Below are 25,661 nucleotides of genomic sequence, written 5' to 3'. Positions count from 1 at the left end.
CATCATACAACCTGATTGTTTTTTTGGAAAAAAATGTTTTACACAAACAGAAAGGGTTTTCTTCCTTTTTTTTCTTGACATTTACATAATTAGAAAATATTAAAAAAAATCTTTTTATTATTGAAGAACGTTTATGAATATATACTTACTTACATAATTACGCCTGTTACTCCCAATGGAGCATAGGCTACCGACCAGCATTCTCCAACTCATTCTGTTCTGGGCGTTCCTATCTAGTTCTTACGAATATATAGATTATGTAATAACAAATAAATGTTACAAAAAATGAATGATATGTGTAAAAATCATTTTGTACTGATAATAAACCGATATCTCATTTCTCATTATCCTTGTAAATTAAGGCTATATCTAGGCAATACACACAGTATGCACATATAGCCAATAAGAGACTGATCAGTTGCAGTCCTAAACATAAATGGAAAGATTCAAACAGATAATACTAAGTGAATTTAAGGTAGTTATGTTTTGGAAAGGTTAATAATTTTGAAAAACTAAAAATATGTTGATTCGTCAATTTGTAGATAAAAAAAGAGTGCTGTGGTGTAATTGATTTACCTTTTTCACTATTTGATCGATCCTGACAATAAATATGGGTTGATCACCAGTTAGATGTTAACAGTTCAGGAATTGACATCTGAATAATGTTCATTCTTTTCAATGGAAAGTACCAGCCATCAGGATGTTACTGATTGTACTTCTTTGTAACTTGTATTGCGAAAGGTCGTAAACTTCTCATAAACGTGCCTGGATAGGTTATGCGATTAATCAATATGATGATGTATTAAAACAAACGAAGATCAGATAAGTTTTCGAAATATTTGGATGGTAGGAACAGGTAACCTAGATACTCAAGCAGGTCGTTTATAATTATCATTTGGTGAAGAACTAAATACTGCAACAAAAAGATGAAAAGTAATAATTTCGAATATAGCATACATAGTAAACATCCTTAGATATATATTCAAGTAAGTGAAATAGTAATTAAATAAGGTTTTAATAGTTGAGACAATGAGTCAATTGAAGCTAGATCACCCTGGAAAACCTGGAAGCACTGGACAACTGTTTCGTCCTATTGTAAATTTTGCCTAGATTCTATTCGTAACATCGACGTTTGTGTATTAAAAAAAGTTATTGCACAAAACGATTCATAACAAATTGTGAAACATATTTTACTCTCATGTTTTCTATCGGACAAAATAGATTTCACTTTACGCGGAATGCTAGAGATAGTATAATATATAGTTTTCTCCATTTATAGGACTTCATGTTATGAAAGAAACTTGACATTCATGAACATAAAGATTCAGCATAACTATTGACTGAACCTATTTTTTTCTTAGATTTATTGCTGTTTTCACCAAGTTTTATAGAATAAAAAGAAACGGTTTTCGCTATATTATTAATTGAACTATTGAGAAACAATTCACTACAAACGAATAACTCATTTTTACGGGTTACTTGAAATTAAATTTACTTTTTAATGTTGATTAAAAAATGTACAAGTGTATCTTTGAATTGAATCAACTGAAAACAAGTCGGTGAAAATTCATTCTCTATCTCTTTCCTTCCTATATATATATAGAGAGAGAGAGAAAGAGGGGGGGAAAGGGAGTTTTAATTTTCTTTGTAAAAACATTTGATTAATTACTTAATGTTTGTATTTCATCTTTTTTTCTCTCTGTTCTTTATAACCAATACTTATATTAATTACTAAATTTGAACTACAATGAAATCTTTTATCTTTGATCTCTTTTCAATTGGGTTTTTTCTGTTTGATCCCAAGATAAAGGGAAGGTAATTTTTTTATTGGTACAGTAAATATAATGTTTATCTGATGTATTTTCACTAATCATATATATACATAGAATATACAATTTTACAATAAAATGGGATGGGGAAAAAACAGTGTGTAAGCATGTAAACATTACTTCTTAGAAGATTGAAAAAGAACACACAATAAAATTGATGATGAACTATGGAGATAGTACAAGTACAAGAACATACTTGTATCCATATACAAACATAAAAAATGAAAAAAAAACTACCTTCTCTTTTAATTAAAAGACTTAAGATTAGATATTTTTGTCTTTTTGTCATTGTATAATTCATTATTTAATAATTCAGATTGTATATCAAAGAAGAAATATGAACTAAGACACAAATTAAACTCATTGAGTATTGCTTGTTTGAATCTTCCCATCGATTTGTTAGGACTGCAACTGGTCAGGACTCAGTGGCCGAGTGGATAACGCGATGGCGTTTGAAGTGAGGGTACTGGGTTCGAGTCCCATAGTGAACATCAACTCTGAGATGTAGGTACATCCAGCTGACGAGTCCCAAATAGGATGAAACGCGCGTCCTGGATCCCACTGCTAGCCACTATCCATCTCTGCTTAAGACACAAATTGTTATTAGAATGGGGATTTGTGGAGATTGTAGTAACTTTGATAGTTGAATTCATGAGTCACTCTAAGCTAGATCATCAGCGAAAACCTGAAGAATCCCATACTAAGACAAAACAACCTTTCAGCGCTTTCAGGTTTTGAATGGTGGTTTAGCTTAAATCGACTCATGAATTCAACTAATATATATATATATATATATATATATATATTTGTAGTGTCAGTTACTAAGTTGAGCCCACATAGCTTATTCTAGCTTCTTGACAGGCTAGTTTATTCGTTCTTCTTGAGTTACGTTTTGACTTTGTCAATTATTCACCCATCAACCATGACTGTTTTATGTCAGCGTATGCGTTTGTACACTTTTTATCCTATTCATCACATGTCTGTAAATTATTTTATCAAGCTATAAATATTGATTAACGCTTGAGTTGGTTCACATGCCTTCTCCACTCCATGTCATTTCGCTTCCTTCGTTTCATCACTCTGATCTCCTGTCCAGATCAGTGAGTGTACAAAATATGTGTATTCAAACATCCATTCTCGTATTTGACTTATTCCGTTTTGCACTAAAGCAAATTGAGTCGTTAATTTTATACGAGACTTGATGATTTGTATATTTCGGTAACAATTGATCAGATCCCGGACCATTAAATATTTTATTATTTCGAAAACAACGTATTCATAATCCTTTCTAAGTAAAACGTTTGCTAACTTGCATACTCAACGTATTTTACCGTACACTTGTCTTTTGTAAAATAATTTACTGTAGAACATAAAACAAACTTTCTTAGTTGCCATCATAATTTCAATAATCTTCACAGAGATTTCTCCAATTAACTAATATCTATATGATAAATTAATTTTCAGCTTGAGTAATTGACTACAGCTGTTTAGATTTGAAGATATAATGTGGTGTATGCTACTTAAGTGGATGGACATAAGTAGTATGCAACACTAATCAGATGTGGTACGCCTGGCAGCAGAAGATTGTGAAGATCGAAATGAAGAAAACAAGAATGTAAACAAAGAGTAATTGTAATAACAACAGGAATGAAGGAACGACGAGGTTTATAAGAAAAAACTGATAGATGAGCAACTAAAGTATTTGATGTATGGCTTACATATTTTATGGAGACACAATAATTTTATATTAAACAATAAATTGGTCCTTCCCACCTGAGTTCTCGTTCACTACAACAGTCCAGACAATTTGGAGTCCTGTATAAGCATTTACATAAATAAACTTTTCAAAATCAAGATCATTTCTTTACGAGCATTAAATATAGATAAAATCACAAAACTTAGGGCCTAATGATAACGCTTCTAACTCAGTCATATCAAGCTTTATACTGGAAAAATTGTGTACGTACTGACCTGGATTAGGTGGGAATTTCATTTCTGGAACCTGTTTGTCTAGATATTTCATAAGTCTCATATTTTTCTTTTCTTTTCTTGAGTTCACCACCAGCTTGACTCACGCTTTCAACTATGATAAATACTAAATCTCCACAAAACCCCTTCTGATAATTAATATAATCATATGCTCACTAGTGACTTCGAGAAGTATATCTAGGAGCTCTAGTGAGAAGCAGTGACCAGTGGAGTTCAAAACCACGTCTGTTGTGAGATAGGAACTCACTGAAGACAATTGGTGAATGGTCGCTCAACTTCGTGGATCAGTTGAAGTTAGACATTAACACCGTTGGATGCCAGCTCAGTGGTCTATCGGTTAAGGGCTTCGGCTCGAGACTGGTAGGTCCTGGTTTCGAATCTCGCGAGAGCGGGTTCGTGGATGCGCACTGGTGAGGAGTCCCATAATAGGACGAAACGGCCTTCCAGTGTTTCCAGGTTCTCCATAGTGGTCTAGCTTCAAGTGACTCACGCTTTCAACTATGATAAATACTAAATCTCCACAAAACCCCTTCTGATAATAAATATAGATATGTGACAAAAACGGAAGAAATAACATATAACATGAATTAAGGTTTTACACATAGATTGCTGATCCCTTTATAGTGTTTCATAACTGACATTATATCTTTAAGTTGGTCACTTACATCATAGTCAGACATGTATCAATGAAGAAAACAAGAATTAATCATGGAAAAAAGCAAAATTATCACAAAATTGTCTACATATACAGAATTTATATACATGATCAGTTCTTTATCAATTATTCAATATTCAATAATGATAAATAAGTGTCTAGTCATAAACATTATTTACGATTATCCTAATAATCTCTCACTTTCAAGAAGCCTAATTCAAACTACATGACAACTCAAAAGTATAAATAATGCAAAAGTTATCTCATGTAATAGGCTAATAGAAAGTTGTGATACTTAGGCAAAATCTTATGATGTGCTTTTTTTTTTAAATGAACGTCATCTTTATTAACCTCGAAAATCAAACTTGAGAATTAGACATCATTTTCAGTCAAATGGATAAGTTTTTCATATTTTTCTCAATGGTTATATAAACATTCTTTCAGGAAAAAGTGAGTTTACAGTATACATCTGATAATTTATCAAATTTTATATAGTTGGGATCATGAGCTAATTGAAGATAGACCACCATGGAAAACCTGGAAGCACTGTGCACAACAAAGATCACAATGGAGAATTAAGTTTGATACGTTAAATAAATATGAGGAATACAATTTTCTGTGTAAAACTATTCCTAATTAACAATTTATTGTACACAAACAACCTAATGTAATTAATATAAAGACACTATATATACAGGAATTGCATTTTAATTAAATACTGAAATTAACTTAGTATTGTTTGTTTGAATCTTCCTATTGATGCTTAGGACTGCGACAGGTCAGCCTCTTATTAGCCATATGTGCATACTGTGCCTATCGCCTCGATATTGCCTTATTTCACAAGCATTGTAAGCAATGATGGATAGTGGCTAGCAATGGAATCCAGTTTGAAGCGCGTTTCGTCCTATTTCGGACTCGTCAGCTGGTTCAAGTTCCAGAGTGAACATCAGGTACATCCAGCGCGCGTCCTGTATTCCATTGCTAGGCACTATCCATATTTGCTTATAAATGCTGAAAACTTTTGTTTATTGTATGATTTCGCTTGTAAATACATTGTTGTAACAACCTAATATAAATGTCACGTTATAACTATCATTTGAATATTATTAAAGAAATAACATTACAAATCTACATTATAACAGAGAGTGAACTTGGAGCAATGTAATTCAAGGTAAACTCAAAGAATACTAGCATAGAAACATCCATATGATCTACTGAATAAGAATCAATTTGTATGACTATGGTTTATTCCTGATTATAAAAAATGTTTATAAGATTTTTAGTATGTCAGTATCACGGAAAATATCGGTTATGATATTTAAGATCCAAACCCTGGATTATATTATTTTTAAAGTGTAAGTCATGAACTGACATTACCCAGACTAATAATATAAGACCCGGAAATACTAGATAGCTATTTCAACTCAGTATAAGACTACTCAACAGTGCACATCCATGACCCTATATCATTGAATCGAATTCGGGACTTTTAGACTCGTGTGTGTACGCCTAACCTCTAGACTATTGGGCTGGTATTCAATAATGTATATTTCTAACCTCAATTAATTCATAGTGTTGTGTAACCCTCATCTATTGCTTGCAATTGATAATTATCTCAACCCTGATATGTTTAAACTTCACTAGTTACAGCTTCTCATCAGGACTCAAAATGCTAGAAAAAAAACTTGGACACCACATCGCTGTTTAATTTAACTTTTAGTTAAATACATTGGACCAAATTCATTTGGTATTTTTTACTTGAATTTTCGCATTGATGTTTACGACTGCAGTTGGTCAGTCTCTTATTGGCATACATGCATCACATGAGGATTACCTCGATATTGCCTTAATTCACAAGCATTATAAGCCAAAGTTGGACAGTGGCTATCATTGAAATACAGGATGTGCATTTCGTCCTTTTTGAGACTTGTCAGCTGGACGTACCTTCATCCCAGAATTGGTGTTCACTATGGGACTCAAACCCAGTACCGCTAGCTTCGAGTAAACAATACCAAGTGAATTTAAAACTTTACCCTATTGCACAAGTAAGTGGCTATCAGGACTCAGTAGGTAAGCGGATAACATAATGGCGTTTGAATCGGAGTGAACATCAACTCTGAGATGGAGGTATATCCAGCTAACAAGTCCTAAATAGAACGGAACCAGCTTCCTGGATTCCACTGCTAGCCATCATCCATCTTCGTCTATACTTACATTGCAAGTTTCTAGACTACATTGTCTTCTATGGAGATGATTTCTCACAAGTGTATTAACTATAATTATAGATAATTAGATATATTAAAGGATATCATTGAAATGTCTAGTCATAGATAATCAAAAAAAAACAATGCTTCACAGTATATATAGGATATTTCAAATGATCAGTAAAATGATAAATGATAGTCAAATATTCCCTTCATAGAAACTAATCTATACAATACAAGTAATCCTTTAAGCAATAATCCTTTATACAGATGAATATAATTAAATGCAATCAGTTGTGCCTTATACATACAAGATAGTCTATTTCAATTCATCATATTTAACTATTCTATAAATCTAAAAGAAAATACAATCTGATTTCTTTTTTTTGAAAAAAATTTACGGTCGACTGATATTAATACATGGAAACAGGATTATGTAATTAATGTGTGTAAAATAAATAATAATTCATTTTATTAATTAGTAATTATATTGTATATACCAAGTATAGTTCTGTCATAGAAACATTGATTTCATCCTTTTTTTCATCAAGTAATAGTAATTTATTATGAAAAGAAAACATCAGTTAGTTACGGGAATTATTTTAATCTATTAAAGATCCCCATCATATTAAAAGACTAATATTTGAACAAAAGAGTTTCTTTCCTGATCTATGATTCATAATATTCGTAACATAGTCCATAAAAGGTATTTTTAAATCATCAGTTAAATCATCTACTGCATACTTTCTGCGAAAAACATTCATCTGTATCTCGTTTATGTCAGAATACAGGGAGTAAATCTGATTTAGAGCGTGACGTTTCAAAGTCTTTCTATTGCGGTTGACAACGTTTCGTCGCAGTAATGTATAGTATAATTTAGGATAGTGACCTGACTTGGTGGACCTGTCGAAAAAATTAATTATAGTTTTCGTGTCAAATATTAGTCTTTTACTGGAATTATTTGTTACTTGAAATTATTTCCTGTTTTTTTCCTTGTTTCATAATGTTTGTTAGGATGAAGTAACATTATTTATTGATCAGTGTTTTTGAATATGTTGTATCATGTTGAAATATTTATTTCTAGAAATTAGAGGAGTAACAATCTATTTTGCATACAACAATGTTAATACTTCATTAAGGTTTCTGGCTAAATTATGGTGTATACTAGTGATGTTGACAGATATAAGTAGTATGTATCATCAATCGAAAGTGAAATATCCACAGGCACAAGGTTACGGAGATCGAAGAGAAGAGAAGGAGAACAGAGAGTGATTGGTGTGGAAACGAAGGAGTAATCAAGTTTGAGGCAATCGATTGATATTTTGTAAATGAAGTATTTACCGTATGGTCCTCAGTTTTTACCGAAATATTCTGTAATGTCGTAACAAAATACATTCGATTGTCTCCACCTGTGTTCTCGTTCATAACGAAATTAAAGTTACTTTACCATCCATTACAGATTTATCCTAAAGGCATGTCATTGAAGTGCATGAAATAATTTGTAGATATAAATGTTATTAGAAAATACGTGTAATAAACACTAAGACCTCTATAAATAAATAATATATTTGTAATATCCCAATTAGTAGAAAAATAAGATTTTCTGACGTATCGTGACTTGATTTAAGCCACTTCTTCAGAGAATAAACAACCAAATTAATTTGGTTATTACTAAGAAGTGGCTTACACTAAGTCACGAAACGTCGGAAAATCTAATTTTTCTACTCACTGGGACATTACAAATATATTATTTATTTATAACAATCTACCCAATGCTTAATTTATTCAAATTTATCAAGTCAAAATATGGTAATGACACCTATTAAGACCTTTAGTTTCACCATTCCCCATTAAACCTAAAGTTTCTGCATCCGATCTCTAATATGTTAATGAATGTACACTACTAAATAATCCGTTACTAGGTTGAACCAATCATCCAATAATCTTTAGTTTCTAATCTTACATAATGATACAAAATCTGAACAAATTCATTTATCTATTTCATATCATTAAATATAACATGATTCAAATATATTCTAAATTATTGTCCTTAATAAGTTGTATATTTGATTATCTTTATGTCGATTGCCTGAAAGCGTGTACTTGCCCAGTTGATATATACGATTTAGTGCCTATGTGTGTACGTGCCCTGTTTGATATATATGACGTTATAAGACCGCCAATTGGAGAGCAGTGACTTCATTGATCACCCAATGATACACAAAGCCATATGAGCAGTCTTGAGTACTTATCAGTCCTTCTATCTGCCTAGCCCAGCCAGTTAAGTCCAGAACACCAACAACAGCCTCTGCAATATAAATCATTATTCACAAACTTACTGGGTTTTTAAACGAAACAAACTTACCACATCGTACCAATAAAATAGAAAATAACATTTGTACAAGATTTAGTCAAATGTGGCTGTGAATAGAGGGAACAGTAATTAATGGACTAGGGATAACTAAAGAATGATAAATCGTATAATAATAGTCTATAGATCAAAATAAAGCTTATAATAAGAGGAACACGAATATGCATTGTTTAGTTACTTAACAATTATACAATAGGAAAGATACTCATCATATTAGTCCATAAATAGTTCTCAACATTATCATTCATAAAATCTCCATGGGATATAACAATTATTTTCAAAAATGTTAGTTTCAAAATATAATATACATCCAAGAATACAATATTTATTATTAACATAGAAATAATAAAGAAAATTGGCATTTTCAAGTGTGTTTTATTATTATTATTATTTTTTTATTCTTTTCACTTCAATGAATAAATTAAATTAGTGTAAATTTTTATTTAAAATTTTAAAACAAAAAAATAATGATTATAATCATAGTAAAAAAAATTTAAAAAATAAAAAAAATAAAAAAATAAAAATAAAAAATGAAAAAATAAAAAATAAAAAAAACAAAAATGCAAAAAAATTAAAAAAAAATAAAATTCAAATACATATAATTTACTCATAATTATTTATTTTAATTTGTTTTAATATACAATTTTTATTGTTTTAATATTATTCTAAATACAATAAAGCATTATTGAAATCATCATTTGAAATTGTTTATTTACCTGGTGAAATTGACTAATTAAAAAGAGCATATAATGAATGGATACCAATCAATTATAATTTTCTTCTCTCTTGATATTTATGTATATATATTACTTAAAGGGGTATACATTCATTGAATATTATGATTTGAATTATCATCTTTTTCATAAAAATAAAAAAATGATTGTATACTAAAAAGAAACAAGAATACGGAGAGTAAGCAAAGATAGATGTTGGACGCACGTTTCGTCCTATTTAGGACTCGTCAGATGGATGTGCTTGCATCTCAGAGTTGATGTTCACTCTAGGACTCGGACACACCACCATTCGCTTCAAATATCATCACGTTATCTACTTACTTACTGAGTTCTGGTAGTCATTAGCTTATGCAATCGGGTGACGTTTGAATTCATTTCGTATTGCTTTTTTGAATCTTCATATTGACGTTTAGGACTGCTGCTGATCGGTCTCTTATTGTCCATATATGCATACTGTGTGTATTGCCTTGATACTGCATTACCTCCCAAGCATTATAAGCAAATATGGATAGTGGCTAACACTGGAATCCAGAGTGAACATCAAATCTGAGATGCAGGGACATCCAGCTGACGGGTGAAAATAGGACGAAACGCGCGTCTTGGATTCCACTGCTAACCACTATCCATATTTGCTTATAATGCTTGTGAGTTTATGACAATATCGAAACAGTTCGCACAGGATGCACATATGCCATTAAGAGACTGACCAGTTGCACTCCTTAACATGATTGGGAAGATTCAAACAAACAATACTAAGTGAATTCAAATGATATATGTTTTTACTAAAAATGCTATTTCTTATCATTGATTTATGATGCAGTTATTAGATGTTACTGTAATGAACAAGAACAATAGTGGGGAAATTCGAATGCATTTGAGCACAAATTATAGACTGTTACACTAAATTCTGATAACCATACAGTCAACAGTTAATTTGCAAAATAACAATCAATTGTCTCGATCTTAACTGTTTCTTCTGCAAATATCAGTCCATCTTCTCTGATTTCATTGTTCATACATTTTCATACCGATTGCGCTTCATTCCTGTTTTTTTCCTTATCGATTTTTTGCTAAAATACATTCTATGTCTGACCATCACCATATACTACTTATATGGATATAAGTAGACCACACCACATTACTATTTCAGACTTTACATTTCAATGCAATTAACTAGCTTAATGTTGAGTATTTTCATTCTAAATAGATATATTGAATATTAAAGTAAATGAACATATTTAAAAAGATCTTCCCATACGTCTTGAGAATTTTTTTTTGTTTTTTCGTGGAAAATAAATTCTGATATTTGAATAGTTGTGGGACTAATATACTTTCTCCACTTTATTAACTTTGTAAGACAAATGTCATCATTATGCGTAGAATACTGTCAACTACTTTCAATCTCGATGTTTATTAAACACGCAATAGACAAATTTACCTAATTATTTAAGACTAATTATAGGGTTGTCATATATATTCAGAGAGAGAGAGAGTAACAAAGTATATTTATTGCTTACTAAATCATTACTGTAAGGTATACATTTAAAGTACACAGTTTGCTTTTTTAACATCAAGGCTAATGTCATTTAATCTTTGGTCCTGTTATATCTCGACGAGAATTACGAATGGTAACTTTTGAGAACTATTTATGCACCAGTAGGATATATATATATATATACATATATATATTTATTGTATAATTATTAGGTAGCCAAACTATACATATTCATGTCCCTCCTATTATAAGCTTCATTTTCACTCGTAGACTATTATTATACGATTTATCATTCTTGAGTTATGTCCAGTCTACTAATTACAGTCCCACAAATTCACAGTCATTTTTGACTAGATATTGTACAAATGTTATGTTCTATTTTATGGTGTGATTTGGTCTGTCTGGTTTATATATAAACCCAGTATATTTGAAATACATGATTCATATCGTAGAGGCTGTTGTTGGTGTTCTGGACTCTAACAGGCAGGGCTAGGCAAAGGGAAGGTTCGATAAAGACTCTAAACTGCTCGTACAGTCCGATCGATAATTCACTAGTCTCTAATTGGCGGTTTCATTACGTTGTATAATAATAAGGCACAAGGCCACAAGTTATAACAGGTCCACTCTCAGTCGATAAAATATTATGGACATTGAGTTTAAAGGAAACAACAGTATTTTAAAAATTTAGCGGTGCGATTTTTCGCTCAATATAATTAATAAAACAATTTATTTCAGCAAAATTAAACGACAACTGACTTCTCTGATAGTTATGTTAGTGTAACCTTTTTAAGTAGAAATGTTACAGAGGAATGGGCTAAATAGTGCTTCTTTGTTGAAACATTTCTTTAATCACAAACTCCGGTAGTTTCATATTCAATTTTTCAAGAGAGCATGAATGAATAACCTTAAAACTTAAAATATGACATCATCAACTGGATTTGGTTGAAAACTACGAACCATTGAATTACTTTTTCATCCCATCCCATGGAACTCCTTACTATCACAATTCCATATTTTCATCAGGGTACTAACTGAGAAATTCTGGGACTTATGACCCGAGAGTTACTGTTAAATGGTCTGAAAATCTAACTCCAGTCATTTCACGATATACAGCGGCTATTTATTCAATGCATCATCAATATCATCATTATGTGATTGCTCTCTATCTCAAGTTGTTTGGCTTCACAAGTCCCAGCTTCTTATTAACAATTCAAATTAACCTACAGATAACTCGTTTCAGTAACAGATAAACTTGAGAATTCGCATACATTAATGTTCATAAGGATCTTTAATCTAAAACTTATTTAACAATACATTTCATCTACTAGTAAATTTTGAACCTCAACATCTCCAATGATAAACGAATACAGAATGTCTATTTATGACACTGTCAACCATTTTGAACAAACATCTTGATTATAAATTTACAAATATTTTCTGTATCTTGTAAAACATATGAATTATCTTGTACACATACAGTAGTATATTACGTTTCATAGTAATCACAATGTCATTAATTGAAATGTTTCATTATAAGCATTACAATATCTATCTCTTGATAAACTGATTAGTGAGATGATGGAAAAGATTTATAGCTTAAGTGAATGATTTTGATGGAGTTCTTTTTCTTTGAGCTGAATGGTTTGATAGAAGTTTGTACCGACGATGTCCTTCAGAAGATCGATGAAAGCTCCACGACCAAACTATCCACCTTATAGAAGAAAATTGATTTATATCTTTCATATATTTTGTAAATAACTCATGTAAACAGTATTTAATTATCTTTGTATGTAATTAAATTATCCATGTATAAATGTATAATTAAAATGAAATATATTTAATCCCAATATTATATCTTTATGTATTTTACCATCCATTAAGATTATTTGATTGAAACGAATAGGGATAGATAATAATAATGAAAAACAGGAAATTCATTATTTTGTCTAATGGATTGTTCATTACCAAAAAAATAATTAAGGGGATTATGAAAATAAACAACAAAAAATTTATAAGAAAAGATGGATAGTGGTTTGTGAATTAAGGCTATATCGAGGCAATAAGCACAGTATGCATATATGGCCAATAAGAGATTGACTATTTGCAGTCCTAAACATCAATCGAAAAATTCAAACATACAATTCTAATTGAGTTGAAACTTCACCCCATTGCACAAGCAAGTGGCTATCAGGAATCAGTAGCTGAGTGGATAATGCGATGGAGTTTGAAGCGAATGGCAGTGAGTTCGAGTCCCAGAGTGAAGATCAACTCTGAGATACAGGTACATTCATCTGACGAGTCCCAAATAAAACGAAACACGCGTCCTGTATTCCACTTCTAACCACTATCCATCTTTGCTTACAATGCTTGTGGATTAAGGTTATATCGGGCACTAAGCACAGTATGCATATATAGCCAATAAGAGATTGACCAGTTGCAGTCCTAAGCATCAATGGGACAATTGAAACAAACAATACTAAGTGAATTTAAGCAAAAAATTATTTTTACCCATATGATCATTTAAATTATGAAATTGTTTCCTTGAGGGAAAATAAAGTATATTCCTGCAGAATCTTGATATTCTTTTTTTCAATATCGCCTGTTTTAATGCTCCGTTTGATTTTGATGTTTACTATTATGCAACGTATTTAGTTAGAATAAAGTAAGGTTTCATACTGTTTAAAGGATATCTATGAAAATTTCATTTATGACTGATCTAAAACCATAGTGGTCTAGCTTCAATACACTCATGATTTCAACTATAAAATTACTGAAATGTCCACAAAAGCGCCTTCTGATAATAATCATATGCTCAATGGTGACTGACATCAAGAGATATTTCCTGGAGTTCTAGTGAGAAGCAGTGACCAATGTAGTTCAACCAGGTCTGTTGTGAGATAGTAACGGTTGCTCAACTTCGTGGATCGGTTGAAAATAAACATTAACACCAATGGATGCGGGCTCAGTGGTCTATCGGTTAAGTGCTCGGGCGCGAGACTGATAAGTCTTGGGTTCGAATCTCACGAGGCAGGATCGTGGATGCGCACTGCTGAGTAGTGCCACAATAGGACGAAACGGCCGTCCAGTGCTTCCATCCAAGTTTTCCATGGTGGTTTAGCTTCAATTGACTGAAGATTTCAAATATAAAATTACTGAAATTTTCACAAAAGCCCCTTCTTATAATAACATTATTTAATGATTGTGAGTAATACTGGTCACAGAAATATAAATAATAAAGAAATGCCGTCTCTGTGGTTCACTCTATATAGTTGATAGAAAATATCAGCGAAGAAGTCATTAGATAATGTATCAAGAAAAAAGCACAGATTTGTTATATCCTCTCAAAATGAACAACTATGATAGTTTAGGGATATTCATAGGTCAAATAATTGGTTTAATTTGAACCATATTTTCTATAATTAGTTTTTCAACATAATTGATATAGTTGTTTTCGTTTCCTTCAGTTTTTTTTGTTATATTCCTTTCTAGGTGTGAAGTATTCAATTAGGATTGGTGTTTTTAAAAATTACGTTTTATACTGACAATGACCAATTGATTGGGTGTGACATCTCAAAGGTTTTCAGCAGTTCGAATATCATCACCGATTAAGGACTTCTATTTGGTTTCACTCTATTTAACTGCAATAAGCTGATAGCTATAAAATCCCCAAATGCTGTGAATTAATTATCTTAGTCTGTGGTACTTGATGTTAGACTTGAGAATTATGACAATTTAGGCAGATAAAAAATACACATATTTCATTACTTAAACACAATCTATTACATAGAAAGAATGTAAGTTTGAAATCCTTTCCATAAAAATATTACATAACTTGCCCGTAAAGTTGTTTATAAATAAAGTGCTTTTTTAATTGCATGAGAATATTGTCTGATTACAAAACATTGTTAATTCTGAGTCACATTTGATTAAGTTACCGCTTTCAGTCCACTCCCTTCTAAAATAAGTTCACAACACTGTACTCAGTATATTGCATACATGTACTATTGTGGTGGAGTTTCGTCTTCTGAGCTGGATGATTTGGTTGTGCAGCTTTCATCCTTATTCTGAATGATATTATCAGCTGATGTCCTTCAGAATAACGATGAAAGCTCCACGTACAAATCATTCAGCTCATAGAACAAAGCTCCATCAAAAATATTGATCTCAGCTGTAAATCTTCTCCATCATCTTAAACACATGTACTTGTTTTATAGTGGACGAGTATACAGGTGGGGACAACTAGTTTATTATTTCATACAAAATTACAGAATATCTTGGCAGAATATCAGAATCATACACTAAATACTTCATTCACAACACTTCCATCAACTGTCCTTCATATTTTATCTATTTCTTCCAATTTACAATTTCTTTCTCTTCTCCTTTCTGTTTTCTCCAATCCAATCTACTTAGCAGTCTATTGTTTTAGTCATTGATATTACATACTACGTATATCGACAGATATAAGTAGTATACATCACAAGACAATTTGATTTACCATGTTATTTACTTACTTACGCCTGTTACTCCCAATGGAGCATAGTTCTATCCAATTTTCGTTCATTCTTCTCATGTCTGTCTCCATTTCTCGGCGTAATGTGTTATTTCATCTTCCTCGTCTCCTTTGGCCTTCAGGATTCCATGTGAGGGCTTGCCTTGTGATGCAGTTGGGTGATTTCCTCAATGTGTGCCCTATCCACTTCCAGCGCTTCATCCTGAATTCTTCCTCCAATGGATGGAATCTGGTATGTTGTCTCTCACAGTAACTTGTTGCTGATAGTGTCTGGACAACGGATCTGAATTATTTTGCGTAAACAACTGTTAATAAATACTTTATCTTCTGGATGACGGCTTTCGTAATTCTCCAGGTTTCCGCCCCATACAGTAGAACTGTCTTGACATTTGTATTGAAAATTATGACTTTGGTATTGGTTGACAATTGTTTTGAGTTCTAGATGTTCTTCAGTTTTAAATATTCTGTTCTTGCTTTGCCGATCCTCGCCTTCACATCTGCATCAGATCCATCATGTTCATCGATGATGTTGCCCAGATATGTAAAGGTTATCACATCCTCCAAAGCTTCTCCGTCATATGTAATTCGATTGGTGATTTAACACATAAAGCTATTTCTATACAATCATAGTACAAAGTTCAGTTAAGATGGCAAGAAAAAAGAACCTGAATATACTGATATAACAAACAAATGTAAACTAAATAAATAAAAAAAAACAAACATTTTCTTTAATATTGTTATCATTAAATGATATTAGTCATCAAGATTTGTTCTCTTTTCAACAAAACAATTTCAATGATAAACATCATGTAATTTTGTTTACAAAAGTTTTGTCAATCATTTAAAGTGTTTCTTTACTATTATTATTATTATTACCATTACTATCATTATCACTATTACTATTATCATCACTATTATTATTACTGTTATTATTATTATTCAAGAAGGTTCTATTGTGAAAAAAGACAAACTTTCACTTAAATTTTCAGATATCTATCAATCAACTAATTATATAATAATTAAATTCAAATTTATTATGAATAAAGTGATCAGGTGAATTCACCTGTTTGTTTATTTATTGTATAGACTTTTAAATCTATTTTAAAAGCTGATAAATATATATATATATACATGTAATGTGTAATCATCTATTATAAGCAAAGATGGTTAGTGGCTAGCAGTGAAATTCAAGACGCGCTTTTCGTCCTATTTGGAACTCGTCACCTGGATGTACCTGCATCTCAGAGTTGATGTTCACTCTGGGACTCGAACACAGTATCATTCGCTGCAAATGCCATCGCGTTATCCACTCAGCTACTGAATCCTGATAGCCACTATCCATCTTTGCTTATCATGCTTGTGAATTAAGGCTATATTGAGGCAATACTCACAGTATGCACATATGCCAATTAGAGACTGACCAGTTGCAGTCCTAACAAATCGATGGGAAGATTCAAACAAACAAACAATACTGAATGAATTTAAACTTCACCCCATCGCACAAGTAAGTGGCTATCAGGACTCAGTGGCCGAGTGGATAACGCGATGGCGTTTGAAGCGAGGGTACTGGGTTCGAGTCCCAGAGTGAACATCAACTCTGAGATGTAGGTACATCCAGGTGACGAGTCCCAAATAGGACGAAACGCGCGTCCTGAATTCCACTGCTAGCCACTATCCATCTTTGCTTAAAATGCTCGTGAATTAAGGCTATATTGAGGCAATACGCACAGTATGCACATATGCCAATTAGAGACTGACCAGTTGCCGTCCTAAAAACATGAATGGGAAGATTCAACCAAACAATACTAAGTGAATCATGTATTATGTAATTACATAAAGGAGAGTTATTTTCGATCTATTGAAACATCACATATCCAAGTTATATTGTTGACATTCATCATGAAATTGTACTTGAAATCTTAAGAGAATTTGTAGTGTCGGTTACCATGTTGAGCCTACACAGTTTATTCCAGCTACTAGAGAGGTCAATTTATTCATCCTTCTTGAATCACACTTTGAACGTGTGAATCATTCACTTATCAACCTTGACTATTTTATATGAGCGTATGCGTGTGTACACTTCCTATCATATTCATTACATGTCTGCAACTTGATTTTATCTGGCTATAAATATTGATTAACGCTTGATTAAATCGAGTTGGCTCACATGCCTTCTACACCGCGTTTCATTTCGCTTCGTCTCTTAAAGTGTCTCTCCAGATCAATGAGTGTACAGATATATGTATTCAAACAACCATTCTCGAATTGGACTTATTTTATTCTTTTATACACTCAAGCAAATTAAGTCAATAATTTTATACGAGGATTGATGATATGTATGTTTCGATAACAATCAATCTAACTGGATTCAGATGTAGGGCCACAAAAAACTGATGCTCCCTGGTGGATTAAAAGCTGAGTATCACAGTTGCACAAGGGTAGCAAGCAGTAAAGGAAAACATTCGTTCAAGGAGTCAACATTCTAACATAGACTTATAAAATTCAACAATAAACATCAACAATGGGAAAACACAAATGTAACGAATAATGAATATTGTGCCTAGTGAAGGAGTTATTAGATATCTTCACTCACATGCATAATGTATGACATCATGTCACATAATGTAATGGGTACTGAGTTTGGGTCTCAGTATAAATATCAACAATAGAATGAAGCTTCACTCAGTCTTATATACTACGTAATACTCAAAATAAAAAAAATATAATTCGTAAGTATAATACACAATATGCATACATACATTTGAAATACACTATATTACATAGTTTACTCATAAATGACCATACTTTGGAAATGTATAACAAACGTAAATACTTGTAACTATGTATCATGTGAAGTCCAGACTAAATCTTTAACACTAATATTTCACTAGAATCCCTCCAGAATTTCCCAACTTTTATAAATCCGACTTCATTTGGAAACCACTTGAAAGTGAAATTTGAATTATTGTTAGTTCATCTCAATATGAAACTTTGAAGACATGGCTGTTTATAATAGATCATTGAGTTTAATACATATCTGTTAATGGAAATAGGAAAAAGATAGAGGTCAAGCAACTTGGAAATAGAATTAAACTTTCGAGTAGTCATATATTTTTTCTACTAGACTTATACAAATCTAATTTGATAAATATTTACCAACTACTTGTCCTATGACTAGATTTTCCATTATAAATTACTGTGATTCATATTTAAGAAGAAATTTGGTGTAATAAAATAAGCTCATAATGAAAACCTTTCCTGTTAAATTTGATTACAATCATATATGGAATAATTTAGGAACGTTTTGCCATCATCGAACCTTGCAGTTCAATACTATCGCTCTATCTCATTTTGTTTCTCTGTGAAATGTTTCCAATTAACTACTAACTTGATTGAATAAATTGAAATCCTACGTTAAAATTTTGTCAGTATGAATTAAATGTAGTTCTGTCGTATTCTGACAATAAAACTAATCGACCAGCTAAAATACGTTCAGATTAAGAAACTGAATTGTTTCAAAGTTTAGTTATACAATGTTCAAAATAACCTTAGCTACAGTCTGGTAAACTAATTTTCTTTAAAATAAACAGGATTAAGCGAAGAAAAATTTCCTTTTCGACGAAATCATTTACTTAAGCTGTATATTCGACAATAGTAACTTGAAACCTAGACATCAAACGGAAAAAGCACCAACAGTACAAAGGAAAACTCTTTTTATGAATATGAAGTATAAAAGAGATACGGCTGCTGAAATCTTAAATAAACGGATTTCAAAAGCCTTGAATAAACGTTCTATTCAGCTAAGCTCTGAATTGTTCTCTCAAGTCAGCCTTCCATTCACGGATGTGTTAAGGATAAATTTTTGCTTTGGACCACATCAAAGTGTATCTATAAATTTACTCGCTCATGTGGGGCAGGTTACATTGGCCTTACAAAGCGATCACTTTCCAAACTCATCGAGAAACACTACACGACATTTCTTTTAAAAGAAGAATAGAAAACAATTACTAGTTCAATACAGGAGCATTTCATCAACTATGGAGACATCGTTTCAAAAAAGTCTTCCAAAACAATCTACACAGTCAAAGAAATTTTATCGAAAGGAAGTCGAATCAAAATCTTATGTACTCCTGAGGCATTGACAATCCATCAACCCAAGCCCAAACTCTGCGTGCAAAAACGATACGTTCAACCTCTCATCCTTTCCAGGTCCTAATTCCCTTTAGTAGTGCGTTTCCGTGACTTCATTGAAAATTATCTGATCCGTAAATTATTTTCATCTTTAGAGTCTTTTCTTATCTCTTGATTATTGAGTGACTTCATTTGATAATAAGAGTCTCGAATCAATTTATGGTGCAATCTTTTCTATCCTTCTGTAGACATATGCTTTCCATTTAACTATAAACGAGAATTTTCAGCTTAAGTAAATGATTTCGTCGGAAAGAAAAGTTTCTTCAATGAATTCCCTTTATTTTTATTCGATGACAAAATGGGTTATTTTAATTTTTTCTGGTAACAGTTGACAAAATCAATTAATTTTACTATTATGTTTAGACTACTAATAAGTAGTGAAATTTAGTTGAACTCGTTTTTTCAGTTTACCATTAGGGCTTATTTTAACACTACTATAATTTAGTAGAATATCATCAGATTATTATCATTTTAGATACAACTACAATCCAAAACCCTTCGTAAACTGCATTCACTGAATTTAATTCGAAATGTTGCATAATTTTATTTCGAGTTACTTACTAATATATGTTCCATACTAATTTCGTCATGTGATTTTCTATAAAATGTCAATATCTATCAACAAAACCATTAAATATAAGACTTATTAACATGAGGATCTTTTGCAGATATCAGAGGCGAACTCTGATGTCTACATTTAGCTTTATCTGTAACTTGGGATATAGTATCAAGATGCAACTATCCATATTCTCATTGCATAATCTTTGTAATTTTGTCACACATTTTTAATTTGGAGGAATGTAACATGAATGGAGCGAAACTACAAAACCCTTTCAAAATTTGAAAGAAAGACTGAGTTCAAAAATCGGGTCAATCCATCAATCACAAAAACCCATATCTATTCAAAATTATGTTAATTACAGGACAAACACCAGGCTTCTTATCAAATGCCTCACTAGATCTATGGATTAGTGGTTTTTTCTTGAATATGCTTAATAAAATGTGAAGAGTTTATGTATAGAAATCATTTTCATATATTATTTTTACTCATGCACCATCGAGTCCCAATCATATCTTGTTCACTACTCCATTTAAGTTTAATTTATCATTGTACTTATCATTCAGATGTTCATGAGACCTAATGAGAACTGATTTTCGGAGTTGAATTAGAATCTGAGCCATTCAGCCAAATAAATAAAAATCGTGGTGTATTTAGGATTAAGTCTTGTAACCATGAGTTGCACCAGCTCAAATTTTATTGTTGATACGTCCTATTTAGGTGTCATCTAGTTTTTTGTTCACTCCAAACAACCGCATAGAAACTTTCTGACTAGAATTAGATAGTGATCAAAACACAGTGAATACGATGTTGAACCACCTAGACCAGTGGTTGCATTTTCAATCTGACTTGTAGAATTTCATTAATGTTTGCGACTATAGGGTAAAATTATTCCTACTTAAGTATAAATTTCAGTAATATAAGATTAGTTTTCATATAAATTCATTACAAAGTTTGATACACTAGAAGAAAAAATTTTTCATTTATGTAATTTTTATCGATTATTGAATGATTTACTAAAGTAATTTAGAAAAAAAATTATAATAAAAAAGAATCATCAATCAGTACAAGTACCATTACTGTAACATCTTAAATAAAACCTCTTCTCTTCAGGTTCATTATGGGTCTGCCTGACTGTGTATTGGATTAACACTCTGTACGATCTAGAATATACTCGTTAGTATTAGAATTAACAATTGAGATTTGAAAGGACTCATCTGGGTCCTGGAATTGCATATGATCAACATGTTGGTTGTGTACTGAAATCCCTGATATCTAGAATTTTAATCATAAACTTTCTAACACTGTCCTCTTGCACGAAATAATGTAGGGTCCTTATGTCACAATGTTATAAACAATTTAACGCTTTCAATTTGCATTATCTTCTCATACCTCACAATTCGATTATTATAAGTAAATATTCGGGGATACAGACTGACATATGATACATGTTCCTTTTACCTATCACGTTAGAATATACAAGGCCATCGTTCCTGTTATCAGTTAAATATGGATTGATATGTGCAATTAACACATGTGATTCATCTAAGCTTGATTCACCTGCAAGACAATAGAGCAGAAAATATGCATCTGCCTCATACTCATTAGGATAATCTTGGACATGATTTGGATTTTATGCCTGTCCTAACTTCATACCTGGGTAAAGTGGTTCTCTGATTGCTTTCGTAAAACTTGCTATTTCCTCTAAGTGGTTGTGAGAATATCAAACATCTGATACAAAGCATCAAAAATGTGACTAGAATTTGACTCATCCGGAACATATTTGTTGCATTCATTAGGAATATCAAAAAACACAAATCCATCGAGAGGACAAATAAAATCTGATGAGATACTATAAAGACTGTAATCAGATTTTAACTCATTTAGAACGTGTTCCCCACATTTAACAAATATTTCACTATAAAAAATGAAACCACATCCGATAAAATAAAATTAGAGTACTGATCAGGATTTGGTGCACTAGATATATCTTCCACATATCTGTAAATAGTTTCATTAGAAATAAATGAATCATGGGAACGACGAATATCTTACATACTTACTTACTTACTTATGCCTGTTACCCCTCGTTGAGGAGTATAGGCCACCCACCAGTTTTCTTCTTTCAACCCTGTCCTGGGCAATCCTTTCCAGTTCTTTCCAGTTAACATTCATCCTTTTCATATCTGCTTCAATCTCCCGGCGCAATGTGTTCTTTGGCCTTCCTCTTTTCCGCTTCCCTTCCGAATTCCAAGTAAGGGCTTGTCTCGTGATGCAGTTTGCTGATTTCCTTAATGTATGTCCGACCTACTTCCAACGTCTTTTCCTAATTTCCTCTTCAACTGGAATCTGGTTTGTCCTCTCCCATATCTGGTAAAATTATATCATGAGTCTGCAACACGACAGTCACAGACAATTATCACGATTTTATGACTGACAAACTAACATATCTTTAGTATATTCTAAGCAATAATGTTAAGAAAAATGAATATTCAGGATAAATATAGCAAATAATATATGTAAATATGGATAGTGGCTAGCAGTGGAGTCCAACACACGCGTTTCAACATATTTGGGACTCGTCAGTTCGATGTGCCTGCATTTCAGAGTTGATATTCACTCTGGGACTCGAACACAGTACCTTTCGCTTCAAATGCCATCGCGTTATCCACTCGGCCACTGAGTTCTGATAGCCACTTGCTTGTGCAATGGGGTGAAGTTTGTTTTAATCTTCCGATTGATGTTTAGGACTGAAACGCACGTCCTGGATTATCCTGCTAGCCACTATCCATCTTTGCTTAAAATGCTTATGAATTAAGGCTATACCGAGGCAATACGCACAGTATGTACATATGCCAATTACAGACTGACCAGTTGCAGTCCTAAACATCATTGGGAAGATCCAAAGAAACAATACTAAGTGAATTTAGTATGATAGTTTGTTTATGTGAAATAAAAATATTAGACAGTTAAGGCATCAGTTGGAATATAAGAAAAACTGATGAAAAACAACGTCATTCAGCTCAATCTAAAGTTATCGCACACTGATAACATATGATTGATTGGTAAAAAATGTCTTATTCACCACTTATTTTATTAATGTGAATACAAACATCTCTCCGATCTCTGATATTGATATATGAAGTAAACAATTGTAATAAACTTCTGGTAATAACATTAAATCTTGCAATGCTTCTTAAATAATTGGTTTAACTCCCCTCTTTAATGTACAAACAAAAGCTTTTAGACTTTGACTAAGTAAAGTTTATGAACCTATTGCAAAATACGAAGTTACAAAATAAAAGTAGTTATCATGCTTATCCATTTTTGTCAATTTATCACTACTTACTTAGGCCTGTTTTGGCTCATAGAAGAGTATAGACCACCAACTGTGGTGTAGGCTACTTATATCCAAATAAGTAGTATATAACAATTGTATTAAACGCACAGCTGAGGAGTCCCATAGTCTAACGGAACAGCTCTTCAGTACTTTTTGGTTTTCAGTAGTTGTCTAAGATCAGTTCATGTTGTTAACAATAAGCGAATGAATTTTACGCAGATAAAAAAGTTGTAAGAGTATGTTTTGTTCAAAATTTTTCTTCCTACTTTAGTCTGAAAATTTTGCTTTCCATCGGATTCACTTTTTCGATTGAATCATCCTTATTTAATTAATCTATAGTTTGAACATTCCCAAAAACAGCCTAAATCGTTTTGAATATCGCTTAACGTCTATAAAATTTTCACTCAACAGAAACTGTTAGAACCTATAAAAGATTATGTGTATTATTACCTAAATCTATTAAGTAGTAGACATTGTAAGCTTTATTCATATTTTATGTAAATTCATGAACTAAAATAACTAGTTAGACTATCACCATTCTTAAGAACATAATGAAAATAAACACAGCCATCCTGAAATGTAGGTATGTTAGTATGAAAGGTTTATGAAGAATAAACAATTTTAAAACAGCATATTTCGTAAACTTAATTGAGCTAGAAAACCATTTAAAACTAGTGAAGGCTGGATAGCTATATCTTCCTAGTGTTGAACTCCTCAGATGTATCTAAACACGACCACGTTTAGAATTTTGAACACATTGTTCGTAAAAGTTACACAACATAATATTGAAAAATTTAGCGGGTATTTACTATTTTGCAACTCTTCCGAATTGTGAGTTGATCTCTCCAGAAATACATTAACTTATTTTTCTTAACAATACTGGGGATATGCCAAAACAAATAATGTAGGTGACTTCTAGGAGTTATGATTTAAGAACTAGAAAAGTACAGATTATATTTGATCGCTAAGTATATTAATTACACATTCGTTACAAGTCAGATGACGGACTTGACCGGTGATTTATCTATTCAACTAGACCTTTACAAAGATTGTATTCCACGATTGATTACTGTCTTCAATTCACCACTCACTATTTGAATTAGAAATATCAATATGTAGTATCTTATTTCAGTATTTATCCACCTATAAACTGTACTAATCATAACCATCTTGCTTCAGAATTAAAACTTTGATCAAATCAAACACACTTGGTGATTTTGCATTCTGAATAGGAACTAGGAGGGTTTTTTTCCATCAATACACCTCAGGGTAAGTAATTTTTTTAACCTTAATAAATAGACTGAATAAAATACAACAAGCAGTGTATAGAAAGTATTGAAGTAACAAAGGGATGAACAATTATAAAACTATAAATTTGGACTGATGATAATTTCATTTTTACAATCAACATACGACAAATATCGATGTTTTGATCCTCAAATTAAGATTGTTGACTGAAAAAAAAGATGTGAAAATACAACCTTCCGACTGTATACGAACAGAAAACACATTTACTATCTTTTCTTATATTATCTTATAATTTTATTCAGTCCCAAAGTGTAGCATATACTTATGCCATTTACCCCTTGTAAACGAATCCACGCCCATTACATGCACATCATATAAAATAATGTCTTGGACAAACCGTTCAAGTTGCCACCCATCCTTTTCATGAGGGCTACAAATCCCTAGAGACCGCGCGGTCTTAAGTGCACTACCTCTCTGAAGATAACCACCGTCTGTGAGCTATTAACATGCCCATTGTACTCACATCAATCATC

The 25,661-nt window shown here is 32.0% G+C and overlaps 2 non-coding genes across 2 annotated transcripts; one reads left to right on the top strand and one right to left on the bottom strand.

Moving 5' to 3' along the window:
• The first annotated feature begins 17,313 nt into the window (after window positions 1-17,313).
• On the top strand, window positions 17,314-17,379 carry Smp_tRNA_02224_Gln_TTG.1.1. The gene has a single exon. It is a non-coding gene (tRNA).
• A 5,775-nt stretch (window positions 17,380-23,154) lies between these two features.
• Window positions 23,155-23,225, bottom strand: Smp_tRNA_01530_Pseudo_TTG.1.1. The gene has a single exon. It is a non-coding gene (tRNA).
• Window positions 23,226-25,661: the final 2,436 nt, after the last annotated feature.

The sequence above is a fragment of the Schistosoma mansoni genome (genome assembly GCF_000237925.1).
Source record: "Schistosoma mansoni, WGS project CABG00000000 data, chromosome 3 unplaced supercontig 0044, strain Puerto Rico, whole genome shotgun sequence".
NCBI lineage: Eukaryota > Metazoa > Platyhelminthes > Trematoda > Strigeidida > Schistosomatidae > Schistosoma > Schistosoma mansoni.
This window is presented reverse-complemented; position numbering and strand designations above follow the sequence as displayed.